General features: G+C 48.1%; 1 protein-coding gene and 1 non-coding gene across 5 annotated transcripts in view; both read right to left on the bottom strand.

The window, feature by feature from the left end:
- Nucleotides 1–23,480, bottom strand: part of CSGALNACT1 (chondroitin sulfate N-acetylgalactosaminyltransferase 1) — a 339,385-nt gene that overhangs the window by 45,615 nt on the left and 270,290 nt on the right. The gene's annotated exons all lie outside the window — the stretch shown is intronic.
- LOC120865902 lies at nt 22,879–23,041 on the bottom strand. Its single transcript, XR_005721548.1, has one exon. It is a non-coding gene; the product is annotated as a U1 spliceosomal RNA (small nuclear RNA).

Genomic DNA, 23,480 nt, shown 5'->3' with positions numbered 1-23,480 from the left:
ACAAAAGAATTGGATCAGTTCAGTTCAGTCACTCAGTCGTGTCCGACTCTTTGCGACCCCATGAATCGCAGCACGCCAGGCCTCCCTGTCCATCACCAACTCCCGGAGTTCACCCAGACTCACGTCCATCGAGTCCGTGATGCCATCCAGCCATCTCATCCTGGGTCCTCCCCTTCTCCTCCTGCCCCCAATCCCTCCCAGCATCAGAGTTTTTTCCAATGAGTCAACTCTTCGCATGAGGTGGCCAAAGTACTAGAGCTTCAGCTTTAGCATCATTCCTTCCAAAGAAATCCCAGGGTTGATCTCCTTCAGAATGGACTGGTTGGATCTCCTTGCAGTCCAAGGGACTCTCAAGAGTCTTCTCCAACACCACAGTTCAAACGCATCAATTCTTCGGCGCTCAGCCTTCTTCACAGTCCAACTCTCATATCCATACATCACCACAGGAAAAACCATAGCCATGACTAGACGGACCTTAGTCGGCAAAGTAATGTCTCTGCTTTTGAATATACTATCTAGGCTGGTCATAACTTTTCTTCCAAGGAGTAAACGTCTTTTTAATTTCATGGCTGCAGTTACCATCTGCAGTGATTTTGGAGCCCCCCAAAATAAAGTCTGACACTGTTTCTACTGTTTCCCCATCTATTTCCCATGAAGTGATGGGACCAGATGCCATGATCTTCGTTTTCTGAATGTTGAGCTTTAAGGCAACTTTTTCACTCTCCTCTTTCACTTTCATCAAGAGGCTTTTTAGCTCCTCTTCACTTTCTGCCATAAGGGTGGTGTCCTCTGCATATCTGAGGTTATTGATATTTCTCCCGGCAATCTTCATTCCAGCTTGTGTTTCTTCCAGTCCACCGTTTCTCATGATGTACTCTGCAGAGAAGTTAAATAAGCAGGGTGACAATATACAGCCTTGATGTACTCCTTTTCCTATTTGGAACCAGTCTGTTGTTCCATGTCCAGTTCTAACTGTTGCTTCCTGACTTGCATACAGATTTCTCAAGAGGCAGGTTAGGTGGTCTGGTATTCCCATCTCTTTCAGAATTTTCCACAGTTTATTGTGATCCACACAGTCAAAGGCTTTGGCATAGCCAATAAAGCAGAAATAGATGTTTTTCTGGAACTCTCTTGCTTTTTCCATGAACCAGCGGATGTTGGAAATTTGATCTCTGGTTCCTCTGCCTTTTCTAAAACCAGCTTGAACATCAGGGAGTTCACGGTTCACGTATTGCTGAAGTCTGGCTTGGAGAATTTTGAGCATTACTTTACTAGCATGTGAGATGACTGCAACTGTGTGGTAGTTTGAGCATTCTTTGGCATTGCCTTTCTTTGGAATTGGAATGAAAACGGACCTTTACCAGTCCTGTGGCCACTGCTGAGTTTTCCAAATTTCCTGGCATATTGAGTGCAGCACTTTCACAGCATCATCTTTCAGGATTTGAAACAGCTCAACTGGAATTCCATCACCTCCACTAGCTTTGTTCGTAGTGATGCTTTCTAAGGCCCACTTGACTTTACATTCCAAGATGTCTGGCTCTAGATTAGTGATCCCATCATCATGATTATCTGAGTCGTGAAGATCTTTTTTGTACAGTTCTTCTGTGTATTCTTGCCACCTCTTCTTAATATCTTCTGCTTCTGTTAGGTCCAGACCATTTCTGTCCTTTATCGAGCCCATCTTTGCATGAAATATTCCCTTGGTATCTCTAATTTTCTTGAAGAGATCTCTAGTCTTTCCCATTCTGTTGTTTTCCTCTATTTCTTTGTATTGATCGATGAAGAAGGCTTTCTTATCTCTTCTTGCTATTCTCTAGAACTCTGCATTCAGATGCCTATATCTTTCCTTTTCTCCTTTGCTTTTCGCCTCTCTTCTTTTCACAGCTATTTGTAAGGCCTCCCCAGACAGCCATTTTGCTTTTTTGCATTTCTTTTCCATGGGGATGGTCTTGCTCCCTGTCTCCTGTACAATGTCACGAACCTCATTCCATAGTTCATCAGGCACTCTGTCTATCAGATCTAGACCCTTAAATCTATTTCTCACTTCCACTGTATAATCATAAGGGATTTGATTGAGGTCATACCTGAATGGTCTAGCGGTTTTCCCTACTTTCTTCAATTTAAGTCTGAATTTGGCAATAAGGAGTTCATGATCTGAGCCACAGTCAGCTCCTGGTCTTGTTTTTGTTGACTGTATAGAGCTTCTCCATCTTTGGCTGCAAAGAATATAATTAATCTGATTTCGGTGTTGACCATCTGGTGATGTCTATATGTAGAATCTTCTCTTGTGTTGTTGGAAGAAGGTGTTTTCTATGACCAGTGCATTTTCTTGGCAAAACTCTATTAGTCTTTGTCTTGCTTCATTCCGCATTCCAAGGCCAAATTTGCCTGTTACTCCACAACTTACCAATTCAACAACAAAATAAATGAATAAAAATTTAAAAATACATATTTCTGGGAAAAAAAAGAGTATATGTGGAAAGAAAACATGTAACAGGCAGAAATGCTGACAGTAGTAAGTAATGACAGGCCACGTCCTGACAGGAGCGGGGGGAGGGGACAGTTGTATGTTGTTATTATTTTTAATTTATCAGAAATGTCTGGGATAATACAAAGAAAAGAAAAAAAAAACCTTCTACCCTGTAACCTGCCTGTGAACACACCCCTATAGAAGCATATCCTCCTTAGTCTGTTCAGAAGGAGAGGCTGACACTCCTATGTAGGATTTTACTTCCCCACGTAACTGGTGACTCTTGCGGTGCTGCCGTTATCCTGAGAAGTTCGCTTAGGTGGGATGTCTCACTCCCAGGCACACGGGGCGACAAGACATCACCACGGTGCCCTCCGCCATCAGCTCTGTTTTCTAAGGGGAAGCGGCAGACGTTTAATATTTGTGAAAGCCTGCAGCCAAGTCCCCAAGTGCTCAGATACCTACAACGTAAAGAGTTCTCCCCATAGAAATAGTAAAAAGGCCTCCCGCTTGCCTCCTCCGCCCGGTTACAGGGGCCCCTGCAGACACCTCTTTTCTCCTGCATCTCAGCACATCAGCTCACAGCCGCTTCCGGGTACGTCCTGACTCAGGTTCATCACCACGAACTTTCACTACACATTTCTCACGGGATGACACACGGCTGCACTGAGGCCCTTGCTGAAATAACTCGCAGGTCATCTTGTCACTCCTATTCACTGCACTTGTACATGCCGTACGTCCATGCCGACAAACTCAACACTTGGTTCTTAATCTATCAGGAATTCCTGAAAACCTCACTTACTGAGGACTCCTCCCAACTTCATCACCAGGACTAACAGTCGATTTTATTTTCAGAGCCATATTTTCCCCACAAAACTATGTATCAGCTCCATGAAGGCGACTGGGTATCTGATATTAAAGTGGGAAGCAAAGGCATGTTAGGGCTTTCTGATGGTGCTGGCGGTGAAGAACCCACCTGCGAATACAGAAGACACGGGAGATGCGGGCTGGATCCCTGGGTAGGGAAGGTCCCCTGGAGGAGGGCATGGCAGCCCACTCCAGTGTTCTTGCCTGGAGAATCCTATGGACAGAGGAACCTGGAGGGCTACATCATGGGGTCGCAGAGTCAGACATGACTTAGTGACTTAGCACGCACGCGCACACACACACAAAGGCACGTTGTGATCCCAGTGCAGCAGGGCGCTGGGCTCACCAGGTGCCCCGCCAGCCACACACCACTCACAGTTAACTGACAAGGTTATTTTTATCCTTATTGATTTTCCCTACAGCTATCATTCACCGTGGATTGTGTTCGCCATCAGAGATGTGAAGAGGCACATGATAAAAAATGACTGCGCTCTCAGAATTCACATTCTAGAGAGGAAGGCAGACAGACACACACAGCACGCTAAGCACCTAAGCGTTCCCCGCGGTGCAGGGAGCGGAAAGGAGGGACCGTCCACCTGCTGAGGGTGTGGACAGGCTGACAGACGACATTCCAGCGGGACTAGAGACCGAGTGGGTGTGTGCCAGGACTGCAAAATCAGAACATTCCACGGAAAGACGGCAGCGACGGCAAAAATACTGCACAAACAAAACCAGCTTGTCGTGTGCACAAACAAAACCAGCCAGGCTGGGGCACAGGCGGGGGTGGGAGGCGAAGCTGGGCAGGCCGATGGGGCAGAGCTCTTGGCCGCCAGGTCAGCACCAGGGCAAACTCACCTGGAGCTCCAGGGACAGGCAAGATCCGCTCCGTGCCCTGGCCTGACAGCAAGGGGTGTTCAGGAGGAGGGGTGAGGCGGGAAGCAGGAAAGAACCCCTGACTCAGCAGGAAACTGAGACAGCGCCAGCGGGAGAACGGTGGAAAGGGGTGGAGAGACCCCTGTTAGAGGTGGGAGGGCGGCGCAGCGGGAGTCGGGGAGGCTGCAGGCCAGGGGAGGGCTGTGAGTTATGCTCGGAAATGCTGACTTGAAGAGCCACGTGGGCAGGTCTGAAGCCCAGCAGGGGGGCCTTTTTGCAGAGTGGCCTTTTTTCAGAGGGAGCCCCCCCACCGCCTCTGCGTGGAGCTGCAGGAAATGCAGGGAATGGGAAGAGGAGCCCCGGATGCGGGCCTGGCACGTTCCCACCGGCAGGCAGTAGGCGCTGGCGGCCAGCAGGGAGGCGGCAGGTGCAGAGACAGGGGCGGGGCGGTTCAGCCCGGAAGCCGAGTCAACGTCAAGCAAGACGAGGACAGGGTTGCCCCCCTGGGAGGCCAGCAGCCCCCCGTGACCACCGCCACGAGGCTCCAGGAGCAGCAGGCGCTGCGGGTGAGAGGTCGAGGGGCAGGGGTGAGCTGGGCGAGGAAGCATCTTTCTCCTGTTTCCCTGACGTGGTCAAGTTCATTCCTGCGCGAGGACCTCTGCCCTTCCCTTCCCCTCCGCCTGGGATCCTGCCCCAGGCCGGCTCCGCTGGGTCTTGCCCGCCTTTCAGATCTCCACCCAAGTGGACCTCCGCCAGGAGGCATCTCGCGCCCCTGGGTCCCCTCGAACACGCTCCCCACCCTAGCGCTGTCCCGGCCTGGGACCTGCCCTCCCACCTGCTCAGTCCTGTACACCGTGCCCCGCACCACCCCCACCCACAGCAGTCAGGCCCCGAGGGACCCAGAGATCTGTTTCTGGGGTACAGGGTGCAGACGGAGGGGAGGGGATGGTGCTGGGTAAGGAGGGGCGGCCACAGCAGAGCAGCAGTCAGAGGAAGTTAAGGGAGTTGACAGCGCTTTCTTTTCTTAAAAATATAAGAGAGCCCACGGTGTGCTGAGAGGAAGACACAAACGGAAACGGATCGGGAGAAAACAGGGACCGAATGAGGCTTGCGGGGGGTGGAGTCCACCCCCAGGGAAGGGCCACACCTCTGACCACACCCAGCACAGCGCAGGAGGGGGCCAGTGGGTGGACTGCCAAGGGGCGAGGAGGAGGGGCACCCAGGGGAGAGGCGGGCGAAGTGAAGCAGGAGGAAGGGGAGGCCCAGTGGACAGGGCTGGGGTGGGCAGAGGCTGGGGCAGGCGGGGCGGTGGGTGCTCCGGTGACATGCAGCAGGGTTAGGGCAGAGGGCGTCTGTGAGCCGGGCAAGGGCACGCGCACACAGGACCGTCCACAGCAGGAGAGGAGGGGAGAGACCAGACTCCCTGATCCAGGCGCCTCTGCGCATCGTGTGTGGCGTCAGGGGCTGAGGGCACTCGCCGGGGTCTGGCCTGGGCCGGGGTGGGTGGGGTGGTGTAGAAGGAAAGGCAGGGTCGGGGGGCGAGAAATGGGCCCAAGAGAGGAACCACAGCTCAGGGGCCAAGGTCAGACGTGACTAGAGTCCCAAGAACTGGCTCCTGAGGCCGTGGAGGCTTCATGGAGGAGTAGGCTCTTGGGGAGACCGGGCCCAGGTACCGCTGCCCTGGAGTTGGACCTCCCCCACCTCCCCGCAACTCACACCCTCACACGGCAGGACCGACTCCAAGCCCACGACCTCCTCTCCAGGGATGGGTCTCGGCGGGCCCTCTTCTCTCCTCTAAGGAACTGACATGGAAGCCACACAGGCGATGCTGCCTGGACTGAGCAGAGGGGTCCTGGGTTCTGGAGCAAACCCTGGGGGTGGGGCTCTTCTCCCCTTATCACACTTCCCACCAGCTGCTGGCTACCTCTCTGAGCATGTGAACAGTAAGTACAGGCTGTGGGAACACAAGCAACTCAAGACACAGCAGCAGCAACGCACAGGGGTTAAGGGTCAGAGAGCAGGAGCTGTGTGACCCCACCCTTGCCTCTGGTGACCCCGAGTCCTGTGTCCACAACTACACGTCCACCCCACCCCCAGAGAGAGGCCGTGCGGCCCAAACAGCTGCACCAAGTTTACAGATATAATCTCAGTTCTAAGGAAGTTTCTACAGGACCTGCTGTTCACCGCATCATCTTACAGAGGACAGAACAGAGGCCTACACAGGAATTGATTAACTTGTCCAAGGTCATGAACGATGCATTCAGGGGGTGATGGCAGGATGGCTGTGAATCTAAGAGCTGGTCATGGCCAAGCTCTTAAAGACCAGTTAATCTCAACGTCAAAAGTGAAACTCGCTCAGTCGTATCCGACTCTGCAACCCCATGCACTATACAGTCCACAAAATTCTCCAGGCCAGAATACTGGAGGGGGTGGCCTTTCCCTTCTCCAGGGGATCTTCCCAACCCAGGGACTGAACCCAGGTCTCCCGCATCGCAGGCGGAGTCTTTACCAGCTGAGCCACAAGGGAAGCCCAAGAATACTGGGGTGGGTAGCCTATCCCTTCTCCAGGGGATCTTCCCGACCCAGGAATCGAACCAGGGTCTCCTGCATTGCAGATGAATTCTTTACCAACTGAGCTATAAGGGAAGCTAACGCCAAAAGGATGATTATAACTCTTCTTTCTTTTCTGTCCTTCCTTTCTCTTTGAGATTGACTTTTGAGAGGAGAAAAGCATCAACAAAGATTCTTCAGAAAGCTAATCGCCTGTACAACAATACATTAGAGAAGTGAGTCTTAAAACTCACTTCTGGGATTTAGGTTCAAGATGGCGCAGTAGAAGGACGTGAGCTCATCTCCTCCATCAAGAGCACCAAAATCACAGCTAGCTGTGGAACAACCACTGACAGGTGGATGCTGGAACCCATCAAAAAAAGACACCCCACATCCAAAGACAGGAGAAGCTTCAACAAGGTGGTGAGGGGGGCGTTGCAGTCACGATATAATCAAATCCCACACCTCCCGCTGACTGACCCACACACTGGAGAACAACAGTACCAAAGAAGCTCTCCCACTGTTGTGTTGCTGAGCCCCACGTCAGGCTTCCCAGCCTGGGGATCAGGCAAAGGGACCAGGAATCCCCATGGAACCTGACTTTGAAGGCCAAGGTGACTGGACTGCAGAACTTCTACAAGACTGGGAGAAAGAGAGAATTCACTCTTGGAAGGCACAAGCAAAATCCTGCACACACCAGGACCCAGGGTAAGGGAGCAGTGACCCCACAGGAGACTGAATCAGACTTACCTGCTCGGCTGGAGAGTCTCCTATAGAGGCATGGGCGGGCAGTGGCTTGCCAAGCGGACAGGGCGCTGGCAGCAGTGGTCCTGGGAGATGCCCTTTGGTGTGAGCCCTCTGGGAGCTCACCACTTCTTACCACAGAGCCTGCAGGCTCCAGCACTGGGTCCCCGCAGGCAACTAACGGAGAGGACACAACCTTATCCACCTGGGTCAAGTTTTACTCAGCGTGGACCTGCCCACCCAAGCAAGACCCAGGTTCCCCACCACCACTGCTCCCATCACGAAGCTTATACAAGCCTCTTGGGCTCCTCCACCAGACGGCAAACAGAAGACGCAAGAACTCCAGCCCACAGCTGCCAGAACCAAAACCACATCCAAGCCAGTTAATCATAATGAAAAGGCAGAGGGTTATGTCCCAGATAAAAGAGCATGACAAAACCCCCAGAAAAACAACTAAATGAAGTGGAGATAGACAAACTTCCAGGAAAAGAATTCAGGATAATAAAAATGAAGATGATCCAGGATCTCAGGGAAAAAAAATAAGAGAAGGTGCAAGAAATGTTTGCCAAAGACCTAGAAGAACAAACAAAGACGAATAAACAGCAGAATAACGGAGGCAGAAGAATGGATACATGACCCGGAGGACAGAATGGTGGAAATCACTGCTGCAAAACAGAATCTAGGAAGAAGAATGGAAAAAAACCAAAACGAAGACAGCCTAAGAGCCCTCTGAGACAATATTAAATGCACAAGCATTCACATTATGGGGGTCCCAGAAGGAGAAAAGAGAGAGGACCTGAGAAAATATTTGAAGAGATAATAGCTGAAAACCTCTGTAACATGGGAAAGGAAACGTTCAACCAAGTCCAGGAAGCACAGAGAGTCCCAGGCAGGATAAACCCAAGGAGTAACACACCAAGACACACAGTAATCAAAATGATGAACATTAAAATGATAAAATATTAAAAAGATCAAGGGGGAAATGACAAATAACATAGAAGGGAACTCCCAGCGGGCTAGCAGCTGACTTCTCAACAGAATCTCTACAAGCCAGAAGGGAATGGCATGACATATTTAAAGTGATGAAAGGGAGGAAACTACAACCAAGAATACTCTACCCGGCAAGACTCTGGTTCAGATTTGATGGAGAAACCAAAAACTTTCCAGACCAGCAAAAGTTAAGAGAATTCAGCACCTCCAAACCAGCTTCATAACAAATGCGAAAGGAACTTCTTTAGGCAGGAAACGCAAGAGAAAGAAAAACACCTACAAAAAATAAACCCAAAACAATTAAGAAAATGCTAAGAGGATCACACATATTGATAATTACCTTAAATGTAAATGGATTAAATGCACCCACCAAATACTAATAGGCTAGGGGGATGAAACACGCACAGGTGTGCACTTCCACTAACCATATCACTCTACTCAAGCCCCCAAATTGTGTGCAATTATTTTATATTGTTGGATTAATCATGTTTCCACTGTGACTTGCTATTTTGTCACAGTGTGTTTTGTCTCACTATTGATTGTTAAAACTGATAAACATCTTTTACTATTTTGATTATGTAACAATTATTCATTTTAATACCATTGCATAATGATTGGTCAACAGAAAATTAGAGAATCCTGTGTACTAAACCACTACTTTCAATAGAAAGAACTAGAATCACTTTTCAAAACCCATATGCACATTAGAATTATCTTGGAACTTTTTGAAATATACAAATGCCTAGGTATTGCTCTTTTCTTCAAAACTCTAGATGTGATTCTAGAGGGCAACCATGTTTAAAAGCAACAGGACCTTATGATGCCCTTTAACTTTTATCTAGTTTCACTTTTTCTATTTCATAATCAGTGTTTCCACTTTATTGTTTATGTTTTCTAATTGCTCCATCTCTTTTTTTATCCTTTCTCAAGTCTTTCTCAAGTGTAGCAGAAAAGCTTTTGTGTGAGTGTGTGTATATAAGAAAATATATAAGAAAACTTGAATTTTTGTTTAGCTAAAAGTCCATGATGTTTTGGTTCCAACTCTTTGACTAAGTATGAATAGAATGCTAGATTTCTAATTTATATTTACTCAAAACTTTGATATAGTTTCATTTATTCTGGCATTTAGTATTACTGCTAAAAGTCTGGAAAGCTTATTATTTTACTGATTTTTAAAAAAGAAATTTGAATGAGACTTGAAACTTCTAAACTAATTCTGAGAATATAAAGAAATACTATGCTGAAAAAAAAGAAAGGAAGGAATTTAACGCTTGATACAGTCTTATTAACTAAAGCACAGATTCTGTTCAGTTTTATGCGTGTGTTCATTATTTGTTTTCATATTTTATTCAAGACTCTACATTGTATTTAGTTGCATTGAGCAGCTTCAGCTACACGCAGCAGCTTCAGCTACATACAATAACTTCTTATAAATTCTCTTTCATTTTTATTCTGTTACAATTATTTCCTAATATTCCTTGTTACAGATTCTTTGATACACCCATCGTTTAAAAGTAGACACTTAATTTCCAAATACATGGGATTTATAAAGTATCTCTGCTATGAATTTCTCATTTAAATTCTTCTCTGCAATCACCCTCTGTGTTTTTTCAGTCTTCTAACTTTATTGAGGCTTTCAAAGGCTAAGTCAAAGATCTCTCTTGGTAAATGTCATACTGCATTTGAAAATAGGTGGGTTATTTTCAAGGATCTTTTGATGCTGATTCCTAACATAATTCCACAGTGGCAGAAGAACAGATTCTGTATGACTTCAATACCTTTAGACCATGAAATGTTTGTACATTGTTTTATGTCCCCTGGATATATTCCCATGTCTCTTGGTTTATAGTCTATGGCAATTTGAATAGAATTTGTATCCTGCTGTTGTGTGAAAACTGTATACATCTTAATTATGTTGAATTGGTTCATAGTGATTTTCCGATCCACTATTATCCTTCTACTTCCCTGTCTATTCATTCTATTAACTTTTGAGAGTTTGATTGAAACCCCAACTAAAAATCTGCTTTAAAAATCGTTATATGTAGTGTAACTATATGTAAGTTTGTTCTGCGTTTTCCAAATGTTCTGTAAATTTTATCATACTTGTGTAATTTAAAAAAGGAAAAAACCTCATGTTTGAAGACTAAGGTAACATATTATATCTGATTCCCTGACAGCAATTTCCTCGTCATTAAGAAATGTGTCCATGCTTAGTTGCTCAGTTGTGCCTGACACCTTGTGACCCTTTGGACAGTAGCTTGCCTTCTCCTCTATCTATGGGATTTTTCAGACAAGAATACTAGTGGGGGCTGCCATTTTCCTCCTCCAGGGATCTTCCTGACCCAGGAAGTGAACCCACTGAGGGCGGATTCTTTACCTGCTGAGCCATCAGGGAGGTCTTTTAAGAAACAGGATCAACAATAGTACCTATTTCTTTGTAGGGCTGCTGTGAACACTAAATAGGTTAACACATGCAAATATGCCTGGTACCCAGGAAGCACTCGGTGATGCCAGCAACAGTAATTACGGTAACAATATAATCACTCTTATTCCTAGGACACCATTACTCATTACTATGACATCGCCCCACTTCACTCCATTAGTCTTTGCGTCACTGCTCTTGGTCAGAGGGGTCAGGGCCCTGGGCAAGCCCTCCTCTTGCCATGCGATATACACTGACCTCAAATATGCTTGCAAACTGGACCCAATCACTCATTTTTTAAAGTCACTGTGGACCCAGAGACCACGATTCTGTTTAAATTTTTTTTAACTGAAGTATAGTTGATTTACAGTGTTTTGTTAATTTCCGGTGTACAGCAAAGTGATTCCATTTTATATATGCATATATTTTATATATTACCAGAGACCAGGATTCGTTTTTTTTAAACTTAAGTATAGTTGATTTACAGCGTTGTGTTAATTTCAGGTGTACAGCAAAGTGATTCCATTTTATATATGCATATATTTTATATATTACTATACTATATACTGCAACTATTACTATTACTATACTATATATACAGTATATACTATATATAGTAACATAAAATATATGCATATATAAAATGGAATCACTTTGCTGTACACCTGAAATTAACACAACACTGTAAATCAACTATACTATATTTCAGACTGTTTTCCCTTATATGTTATTACAAAATGCTGGGTATAGTTCCTTATGCTATACAGTAGGTCCTTGTTGGTTATCTGTTTTATACATAGTAGTGCATATGTGTTAATTTCCAACTCCTAATTTATCCCTTCCCCTCCTTTCCGCTTGGTAACCATAAGTTCATTTCCCACGTCTGTGGGTTCATTTCCCTTTTCTATGTAAGCTCTTTTGTACCATTTTTTAAGATTCAGTGTATAAGTGACATCATATGATCTCTGTCTGTCTTTGTCCAGCTCACTTCACTTAGTACAATAACCTCTAGGTCTAACCATGTTGCTGCCCTTGGCATCATTTCGTTCTTTCTTATGGCTGAGTAATATCCCATTATACGTGCACCAGGCCTTCTTTATGCACTCCTCTGCTGGTGGACATTCAGGTTGCTTCCACGTCCTGGCTATTGGAAACAGTGCTGCTATGAACACAGGGGTGTGTGTACCTTTTCGAATTATGCTTTCCTCCAGATACAAGCCTAGGAGTGGGATTGCTGGATCATATGGTAGCCCTGTTTTTAGCTTTTAAGGACATTACATATTGCTCTCCATAGTGGCTGCACCAATTTACATTCCCAACAACAGTATAGGAGGGTCCCCTTTTCTCCACACCCTCTCCAGTATTTATTATTCGCAGACGTTGTGATTATGGCCATTCTGACCAGTGTGAGGTGATACCTCGTTGGAGTTTTGATTTGCATTTCCCTAATAATTATCAATGCTGAGCATCTGTTCGTGTGCCTTTTGGTCATCTTATATGATAACCTTGATATTCTGCTAAAAAGTCTGGTGATATATAAATTAACATATATAATTATTTGAATCAAGATAATTTTTTAACTATATTTCAATAGGATTTTTTTTAGCTATTGCTTGGAAAAAAAAACCCATTTCTAATACCAACTGGAATTTTCAAATAACTAACCTGTATTTACTGGATACTACGACCGTTTATCTGACTACACCCCCCATACTGTCCAGCACAACCCTGTGTCATGGCACACCTACACCAACCATCAGTAACACAATTACAACAGCTTCCTACCCGCTACAGACAGGCCCAGGCCCCGAGCTGTCCTGACAGCCACTGTGCTGGGCGGCACCTAAGCCAGGGACCCCCTTCCTAAGCCCGGCTTCACCACTCACTTCATGGCACCTTAAGCTATTTCACGACCCTGAGTCTTAAAAATCGAATCACAGTGTGCAAATCATCCACATTCACTGCTTTGTGCTTCAGGGCAAGCCTGAAGCTGACCTCCTGTGTGCGTTTATTTTATCTGGCTAACTCCTCTGATTAGCCCAGGGCAAGAACTGATTCTAACTTCAGAGAGACTATAACATTGAACCACTGGACACCCAGGGGAAATATGTATATTTACGTGGGGCTTCCTCATGACAGACAGACCACAGCAAGCTGAAGAGTAAACGAATCAAGAGGGCCGGCACACAAGTCACCGCTCTCTACCAAAACAGAGATTGACTGGCCTGTATTTGTTTTTGCTGGTAGAAACTGATAAGTAGGTTCCTGGGCACCCCCATCAGACCTATTAAATTGGGGAATGACTGGTTTACCTGAAATGACTGGTTTACAAACGTTAGACAGTAAAATCAGAACTACCCTGGAGCCGATGGAGCTCTGCTGGGAGGGGGCCGTGCTCAGAGACCCCAGGGCAGTGCTGGGCCCGAGACCCCTGCTGCTTCCAGGGTCACAGAAAGAGACAGGAACTGGGGCCACGGCAGCTTGGAAACCTACGCAGAAAGCTCTCTCTAGACCCCAGTGCTCTTTTCTCTTTGAACCTCTTCTTCATTACGTGATAAAGTCTGGCACTATGGCCCGAACTTGGGCAGCATTTTAAATAAATCTGAATAATGAATCATCTCTGGCAAACACTCCAGGGCCACAGGCGCAGAAGGCTAGTGAGTGATGGGTTATGCTTCTGAGAGCCATCAATCCCGTGGCTCCTTCTCCCCATGGTCCCCTAATATGCACCTTCCATCACGGTAACAGACGAGCCGTGAAGATGAATGACACCCGGGGCTGTCTGGAGCACACATGGTCAGGGGTGTGGCAAGAAGGCCCTGGCGATGCCAGGCCATGGGGGGACACTGCCCGAGAGGCAGGTGCCCAGGGGACGTTGGAGAAGGGAGGACGAGTCCATGCAGAAAACTGGATGGTCCTAGGGCCGGACAGGGGCTAGGCGGGTCGTGGGTCTCTCATGCCTGGGACTCTCACCAAGGTCGGGCTAGTTGCCACCACACGGCGGGTTGGTTTTATTTGGATCCTGGTTTGTAGATTTTCTTTTATTTTTTGAATAATCTCAAGAGCTAAACTGTAACAGTTTTAAACTTAAAAAAAAAAGTATGTCCTCATCACCAATGTTCTGAAGGAAAACCCGTTGAGATCAGCTTTTGAGGGGGAAGAATACATCCTGAGATGCACTTTCCTCCCCATCCTTAGAAATAGACACGGACGTGCGTCAGCTGGATCGCAGTAAGGAGGTGAAGGCGCTTTTCCTCTGAGGTGAGGAGCACAGAAGAAACAACTCAGTGCAGACTGTTAAGAGCTGTGAGGCCTGTCACAGCAGGAACATCCGTCCAACAGAACAACCCGCTCAGGACACCGAGCTATGGCCGGTCACTCCACGAGGTGGCACATTCTAAAGGACACCTGAGATCAGCGGTCCCCAACCCTTTCGGGACCGATCTCCGGGAAGACAGCTCATTCATAGACGGGGGAGATGCTTTCAGGATGATTCAAGCACACCATATTTATTGTGCCCTTTATTCCTATTATTATTATCAGTTCCATCCACCTCAGATCATCAGGCATTAGATACCAGAGATCGTCTTAGATGACAGAGCCAGGGAACACGCTCACAGAGACACCAGCCCAGGACACGGAGAGACTGCATTTAATTCCATTCAAGCACTGACTTGCTCTGTGACGTTGCACAAAGTCAGTCCTCAAAGCTTCGGTTTCTCCAACCACACAGGACACACGCTAAACAGCACGTGACTCGCTGTGCTTTGTGAAGTCACAATAAACCTGGAGAAACACACTGTGACCCCAGGGTCACAAGCCACTAGACAGTTCCTACAGCAACCTCCCTCAGTCTGAGACTGACCTACTTCAACCACAAAAGCAATTCCACCAGATACCAACCCAAAGAAGTCTCATGTTTTCACGTGATGGCTGCTGAGAGTGTGAGTCGTGTCTGACTCTGCGACCCTCTGGACTGTAGCCCACCAGGCTCCTCTGTCCATGAGATTTACCAGGCAAGAATACTGGAGTGGGTTGCCATTTCCTTCTCCAAGGAATCGTCCTGACTCAGGGATCGAACCCACGTCTCTCCTGTCCCCTGAATTGGCAGGCAAATTCTTTACCACTGAGCCACCTGGAAAACTTTTCAAATGATAGTTTAATATAAAATTTTTTCAACTTAGAGAATTTAAGAGAAAAACAATACTACTTAACCTATTTAGGGCTTCCCCTGGTGGCTCAGATGGTAAAGAATCTGCCAGCAATGCAGGAGACCACGGTTTGATCCCTGGGTGGGGAAGAGACCCTGGAGAAGCAACCCACGCCAGTATTCATGCCTGAAGAATTCTATGGACAGAGGAGCCTGGAGGGCTATAGCCTATAGGGTCACAGAGTCAGACACGACTGAGCAACTAACACACACACACCCTAAATTTTTTCTCACGTATGTCACGACCCCCAAATTACTTGACAAGGTTCCCATCAAGGGAGGGCCGAACCCCCGGAATCACAGTGGGCCTGTGTCCTCCCCAAGGGAGGACAGCAGAGTGACACAGCGGTCACTTGGTTTGCTGGAACATTAGCTCATGGAGCCCAGACCGTCACCTAAGAGGCTGACTGCCCCGAGGGAAGGTGCATCTGGGTGCCTGTCTCCCCAGGGTAAGTCCCCTCAGCCTTCCTGCCTTCCCAGACATGACCGCAGGCAAGCTAAGACAGGGACAACTGTCCCTATGGGGTCCTTTCTGAACTGTGGACCCACAAAGTCTGTTAGCCTGTGAAGGTGGGGATCAAAAGCCACTAGATTCTAGGACCGTTTGCAACACAGCAGTAATAACGGAGCGAGAGCAAGGAGTACGGGCCTGTAAACACCGAAACACACCACGCCGGTGCCGCGAGCAGACGCAAGCACTGCCAGCCGCTGTGTCTCGGTGTTACTGACCTCGCCCTCTGACACTCGGGGCGTAAAAATCACACAAATAAAGATGCCTTGGGCAAGAACCCAGTGGCAGCTGTTCTTAATCTCATCTCTTGGTGAACTCTCCAAAAGAAAATGTACCTTGGTTATGTATGTTATGTAAACTGTTACGCTGTTAACTTGGGAGACAAACTCTAACATATCTTAATTACCTTAAGTCTAAATGGCCTAAATATATCAATTTTAAAAAGGAGATTGGTAGAGTGGATTAAAAAACACACACACAAGTACAGATGTCTAAAAGAAACTCACTTCAGATTTGACAAAATGACACACATAACCTGGAAGGAAAAGGATGAGGAAAGACATATTGTGCAGCTATTAGTGAAACAAGAAGGGCCGGGGAAGATAAAGTTGGGGGACTTTTCTTGGTGAGAAACTCCAGCAGTTTGACTTTTTCCAGTGGCTGAGAATCTGCCTTGCAATGCAGGGGATGTGAGTTCAATCCCTGGTCCGGGAACTAAGACCCCACAGGCCATGGAGCAACTAAGCCTGCGTGTTCCAATTACTGAATCCCACGCTGTAACTAGAGAGTCCGTGTGCCGCAGTGAAAGATCCGACATGACACAGCAAAGATCCTGCGTGTCACAATTAAGACCCAACACAGCCTAATTAATTAATTTAAAAAGATAAGACAGACTTGAAAACAAAGAAACTTCCTAGAGACAAAGAGGAACATTAGCAAATAATAAAGGCATTGTTCCATCAGGAAGACACAATGACCCTAAACGCGTATGCACCAAAGAACAGAGACGCAAACCACGCAGAGCAAAAACCAAGGAAGCTGAAAACGGAAACCGAGAATTCCACAATTATGGCTGGAGACTTTGGGCCCCTTGTCAGCAACTTACCCAACTACTAGACACAAATCAGAAAGGATACGGAAGAAGTGAACAACAGAGTCAGCCAACAGGACGTGACCGACATGTGCAGAACACTCCACCCAACACAAGCAGGACATATGTATTTTTGAAGCCCGTGGAACTTTCAACAAGATAGACTATATCTTAGGCCATAAACAAACCAACAGTCTGAAAAGAAATGAAATCATATAGGGTGTGTTCTCTGATCATAATGAATTCAAAGGAGAAACGAGTAACAGAAAGACAAGGAAATCTCTAAACACTTAGAAATCAAACAACATGCTTTTAAGTAATCTACGGGCTAAAGAGGGCGTCTCATAGAGAGTAAAACAAAATACAGTCAATTAAATAGCTACGTGTTATAGGACATCTACCAAGAATAATTATTTTGAAATTGATTTTCAGTCTTGTGTTTCTGAGAGCATTACGCAGGCCTGTTACCTGTTAAGCTGCCCCTAATTCAAAATGGAAGTATGCCTAAGGGCCTGGCACGCTGCAGGGGCCCGTAAATACCTATGGAGTGAATCGGTGCTTGGCCTTCTCTCCGTGGACGGAGAGGCAGGGTGCCAGAGCCAGGGCACCCAGGTTCAAGCACCAGCCGTGTAATTCTGGGCAGATGACTGCAGCTTTCTTTGCCCCTGTGTCCTCGCTTGCAAATACGCATGACTGCAATAAAGACCGTCTCCCAGGGTCCTCGTGAGGACTGAAGTATGTATACAGCACTTAATACACAAAGCCCTTGACGCGCTCAGCGAGTGTGAGCCAGAATATTATTTGGGGAGAAGGAAAGGAAGAAGAATGACTTCAGTTCCTCCCAGATGAAGGTCACGTGCTATGACCTTCATAGCGAAGGTCAAGCACATTTCATAATATTCCACCTGGAGAATCACAGCTTCCAGAGACCCGCTCCGGGACAGGCACAGCCTTGAGAACTGCCTGTGAGGGTGTCTCAGCTCTAGAGCTGGCGTCTCCATCAGGGCAGCGGCTCACGTCTGCACCTGCACACTGGGGTCCCCCAAGGGCTGCCCCGGCTCCGGCCCCCGAGATCCTGACCCAATGAGTGCGGGGGATGCCCCAAGAGATAGCATGGTGCAGCAGAGGCCAGGAAGCACGCCGTAGAGACTGCAGTCCCAACGCTTCCACCCACAGTGGTTCCCACACCCCACAAGGCCGTCGCTGGAGCCCAGTGCCGTGCTGCAGAGTGGTTCTAGCAGGCGAGGGAAGACCTTCTCCACCTGAAGCACTCTGACGCCTCACTCTGAACGGTGACCAGGAAAGGAGCATTCCGGCTGTAGAGGCCTGGGTGACAGAGGTTCCGTCCTTCAGAGGCCTGCCATGAGCGTGAACGCCTGTGAACAAGCCTGAGACCAAAGGAGCCTCCCACCCTCAGCGCCTGTCATCCTTAAAAGGGCCGTGCAGGGCGCTGTGTACCAGTAAGGGTCTCGAGGTGCCCCATTTTCCCCATTTGATAAAATCCACTTTAGGGGACACTTCCCTGGCAGTCCAGTAGCTAAGACTTCACCTTTCAATGTAGGGGTTGTGGGTTCAATCCCTGGTCAGGCAGCTAAGATCCCACATATGCCGTGGCCCTGCTCAAAAAAAAAATCCAAAACATAAACAACAGAAACAACGCTGCAACAAATTCGATAAAGATTTCCAAAACAGTCCACATAAAAAAAATTCTTAAAAAATTAAATTAAAGTCTACTTCGGGTTGTCAGCGTGTGAATGGTGGACCCTTCTGTGAGAAGAAATGGAGGGGGAACCCTGGGGGCAGGAGGACACACTGAATGTCAGGAGATGTCATCCAACGTGTCTGCAACGTGCAATCCTTGTGAACACCCACCCCGCAGGGTGATGTTCTTGTGAATGACACCACTGTGGGGTGCAGACTGTCACGGTGAGAGCCCGGTGGTCAAGGTGGCATGTGGGCCAGCTGTCCGTGCACCTGCAGACTGGCCTCTGGTTTTGTCAGTGTTACTAATCTGATGCAGCTGGACCTCTTCTCTTTCTTCCATTCTTCCTGTATTGCAAAATCGGGATACTTTCTCACTAATTCTGTCTTCACTCTCATTCACGTCTCTACTGTAGTCGTTGAGGCTTGTGAACGCCAACTCTCTCCGTTGAAAACGCCTCCGTTCCTTGGCTCTCCAGGTAGCACGTTCGGCTTCTCTGCCGACTTCCCTAGCTGTTCCTTTCCGGCCTCCTGCACAGGTCACCCATGGATGTGGCTGCCCAGCTGGACGAGGAGAACTCTCTCACTCTTCCCTGTTTCAAAGCCTAATTCATCACAAGCACTTAACAGAGTCCTGAGAGAGTGAAATGAATATACACAGTAAGAGCATTTATTTAAATGTTTTGCTCTTTAACATGAGGAATATTGACAATCTCATTTCAGGAGTCATTTCTGGATGGGGCAGTGGTAAAGAACCTGTCTGCCAATGCAGGAGACACAAGGGACGCAGGTTTAATCCCTGGGTCGGGAAGATCCCCTGGAGGAGGAAATGGCAACTCACTCCAGCATTCCTGCCTGGAGAATCCCATGGACAGAGGAGCCTGGTGGGCTGCAGTCCACAGGGTCACAGAGAGTCAGACATGACCAAGGGACTGGGCAGACACAAGTGCACACATGCAAAGCACTCTAATGACACCCCTTCAGGTTCCCAGATACCAAAGAAGACCAGCATCAGCAGCTGAATTTTGTCCTCCAAAAATTCATAGGCTAACCACCCTGAGCACCTCAGAAGGTGCTATGTTTACAGACACGAGCTCTAAAGAGGTGAGCATGTCCCCGGGAGGCTGTTAGGGGGTCCTAATCCAATCGGACTGGTTCCCTTATAAGATGAGGAGGCCAGGACACACAGAGGCACCAGGGATACGCGTGTGCAGGCAAGAGCACAGGAGGACCCAGCAGGGGCAGCCGTCTGCGAACCAAGGATAAGTGCTCGGAAGGAACTAAACCTGCCCACACCTTGAGCTTGGACATCCAGCCTCCATATTTGTGAGAAAATAAACGTCTGTTGTTTAAGCCTCTGCCCCACTGATGGTACCTGCCCTGCAGTCCCGGGACCAGTGATGGTGACCATCAGTCACATGAGACCCACCTTCCCCAAGGATATCGTGCGTGTGAGTGTGTGCTTGTTCAGGAAATCTGATCGTAGAACTTACAATTTTTTCAGAAAATGAGCTTCATACAGTTTAGACATGAGAAAGACACAAAATGGACGCTACTACCCCGCCCCCAAACACACACACACACGTGCGTGCACACGCACACACAGGCATGCACATGTGCTGCCCAGAATCTGCCCACCTCCGCTGACAGCAACGCGTCCCCTGGATGCTCAGACTCAAGTCCCCAGCATCAACCCCGACTCCTTGATCTTGCTCATCCATCCATGGGCAAACATGCTGGCTCCATTCTCAAAACACGCCCAGCATCCGCCCACTGGCAAGCATCTCCCCTGTCCCCACCCTGGTCCAGCCACACCACCTGTGCACGCTCCCTGTAACAGCCCCGGAGAGGTCGCCCGGCTTCTACCCGCTCCACGGTCCACTCCCAACACAACACCCAAAATCACCCTTCCAAAATTCAAGTCAGATCATGTTACCCCCCTCAGCTGAAAACCAGCCAGGATCTCCCCATTTCACCGAGGCATGTAAAGTAAGTCCCCACAATGGTCCATGAGATATGCGCCCCCCCCACCACTGCTGGCTCCATCTCCCCTCTCTTCCCCAACAGCTCTGTCCAGCCCACACTGGCCCCACATCGGGCACCGGGCAGGCTCCCGGGCCGAGCCAGCGCCCCACCTCTCCTCTCTGGATGACCGCCCCAAGGGGTATGAAGGCCCACCTCACCTTCTCCACATTTCTGTCCACCTGTCACGCCCCAGCACAACCTCATCTGATCAGTATTTCAGACTGAAGTGTTCACCCCAGAAACGCCCCCCACTTGTGTGTGCATGCTAGCTGTTCAGTTGTATCCGATTTTTTGTGACCCGCCAGGCTCCTCTGTGCATGGGATTCTCCAGGTCAGAATACTGGAACGGGTTGCTATCTCCTCCTCCAGGGGATCTTCCTGACCCAGGGACTGAACCCAGGTTCTGCCGCACTGCAGGCAGATTCTTGACCACCTGAGCCACAGCGCCTTTATTTTTCCCTGATAAAGGAACCCATCTTTCCTCTTGCTCTGTGATCTGCTCCTTCAGGTCTATATTTACTCTCTTCCCCAACTGGAACGCAAACTCCATGAGCCACGCTCTGTCTGGGTTTGCACTTCGGGCCCCCAGTGCCCAGGACGGCCCCCAGTGCCCGGGACGGCGCCTGGCGGAGCGGGAGCTGAGAGGCTGCTGCCGCTAATGCCCATGCGACTGCGACGGGATTCACCGCACGTCCTCGCAGTACGCCGTGGTGAAGAGGCATCCTTTCACTGTTATTTCTGGGGAAGAAAGTTAACCTACATTCACACGCCAACTCACACTTCCGTATGATGCTTCCTTTCTGAAGGATTATCTCATTTCTTTTTCCCCCTCAAGCTGACAACTCTAAAGAGCTTAAATTTTATTCCTGAAAGCTTGTGCTTTAAGATTTACTCACGATCTGCCCCCAGAGACTTATATATCGGGTTAATATTTGAAAAGCACTATGAAATCAACTATATCCTAAAATACAGCATTGCTTTCGAAAGACAACAATTTCACTCCAACCAACACCCCCCAAAGAGATGACCATTCCACCTCCCAGTGGTAGCTGTGGGTCCAGAAAGAAAAGGATGTGTTTCCTTTATTTCTGCTCCTGCCTGGTCCCACCGGTCTCAGGTCCCAAGAGCAATGGACATCCAGTTTCTGTGATGGGAGTGAGGACACGGTCCCCCCACCCGACCAAGGCAGGAGGGACCACCACATGGCAAGGTCATGACAGAGTCTGCACCAAGTTCAAAGGTGGAACAAGTGAGTCTGGGGGCAGAGAAACAAGCATCTAAATCGCAGTTAACATGATGAGTGGAAAGTCAGTAAGAATGATGGGTGAAATCTCAGACAAGAAAAATGGGTGGGCTTTGAAGGACTCTGCTACTTGTAAACTCCAGCAGGCTCGAAGTCACAGCGCTAACAGACGAGCCTGCAGCTTCTGCCATGGGGCGTGGTCCTCGTCTGCCGCTCGGAGTTCTCAGCACAGAAGTGCCTTTTCACACGTCAACTGCGAGACCCTTCCCCTGCCTCCTTCTCCCAAGAGGATTCTGAACATCAGGAAGACACTGCAGGGATCGCGAAGTCGTTGCACTCCCAGCCACAGGAGGACTTGAGAATGGAACACGGTGGCCCCAAGGCAGGAACAAGAAGGAAGGAAAACTCACATCCTAAGATGTGCTGTAATAAATGAAAATACGGATAGTCATCCCAGGTTCAAAATTCTCTACATTATACACTTCCCAAGAGACACTGTCTTACATCAACAGACACATGCTCAAAAATACGATTAGTCTGCTTAATACAGACAATATTAACCACAATATTAACACTGGGTTAGAACCGAACTCTAACTTCGTGAGGAGAACTTTTCAAAACTTCTTCCCTGGAAAACTTTTAACTTTGCATATATTAAATGGCATTTTGGACATGAGTCAAGAAAGGGAAATGAACTTACCACAACTGTTGTGTCTTAGGGAAGATTAATTATAATTCAGGAGAGTGTAAGAAGCCAGGGAAGGAGTCTAAAAAATGTCTGGGGCTATAAAAATGCCTCCCCCAGGCCTACCAACAAATAACAAAAATAGTAGCAATAATTAACACTTACTGTGCCAAGGGATGCTATAACAGCATTATCTGTATGAACCCATATATTCCTTGTGACAATCTCATGAGCTATTAGTAATGTCCACTTGGTGGCTCAGAGGTAAAGAATCTTGCCTGTAGTACAAGAGACCCGGGTTTGATCCCGGGGTCAGGAAGATCCCCCAGAGAGGGGAATGGCTACCCACTCCACTATTCTTGCCTGGAGAATCCCATGGACGGAGGAGCCTGGCGGGCTACAGTCTATGGGGTCGCAAAGAGTCCGACACGACTGAGCGACCTTCATTCACTCACTGTGCAGACAGAGTGAGTGAAAGTCACTCTTTTTTCTCTTTACAGGTCAAAGTGCACACGCAGTCCCCTACCACAAAGCGTGCAGCCGAGTTTCCCACAATTGGGGAACTCACTGGGATCAGCACAGCCAAACTGTCACGGATAAGCGTCAGGCCCTGGGAAAGCCAGCTTCGTGCTCACGGCATCTCCCATGAAACTTAGCTAAACGGCTCAGCTGAGATCTAAATCCAGGCAGCCTGGCTCCCAAGCCAAACTCATGAAAGAAGCCAGCAGAAGGATGGGATAGTCTAATGCACGTCCCCATCTGGGACGCTGTGGAAAGTGTATATTGGCCTCTGCCCTGGTTCCTGGGGACCTTTGGCATGTCCTGGGTGCCAGGAGTGTCTTTTGTTCTGTTGAGGTGACTCTGGGTGGGCTGCTGCTTGGGGGCTGGTCACTGGAAAGACAGAGTCCTGACTAGCAGCCTGGAGTTTTCAGCCCTACCCCATGTTCTCTGGAGAAGGGCTGGGAGTGGAGTTAACAATCCATCAGGCCTGTGTGCTGACGCCTCCGTAAAGACCCCAAAGGCATGGGCTTCAGAGAGCATCCAGGCTGGTGAACAGGTGGAGACATGGGGCCGGGGCAGGGCGGGGGGTGGCGGTGGG

The sequence above is a fragment of the Oryx dammah genome, unplaced genomic scaffold, assembly GCF_014754425.2.
Source record: "Oryx dammah isolate SB20612 unplaced genomic scaffold, SCBI_Odam_1.1 HiC_scaffold_7, whole genome shotgun sequence".
Classification (NCBI taxonomy): domain Eukaryota; kingdom Metazoa; phylum Chordata; class Mammalia; order Artiodactyla; family Bovidae; genus Oryx; species Oryx dammah.
The sequence above is the reverse complement of the archived record's forward strand: the minus strand, read 5'-3'. Positions and strand labels throughout refer to the sequence as shown.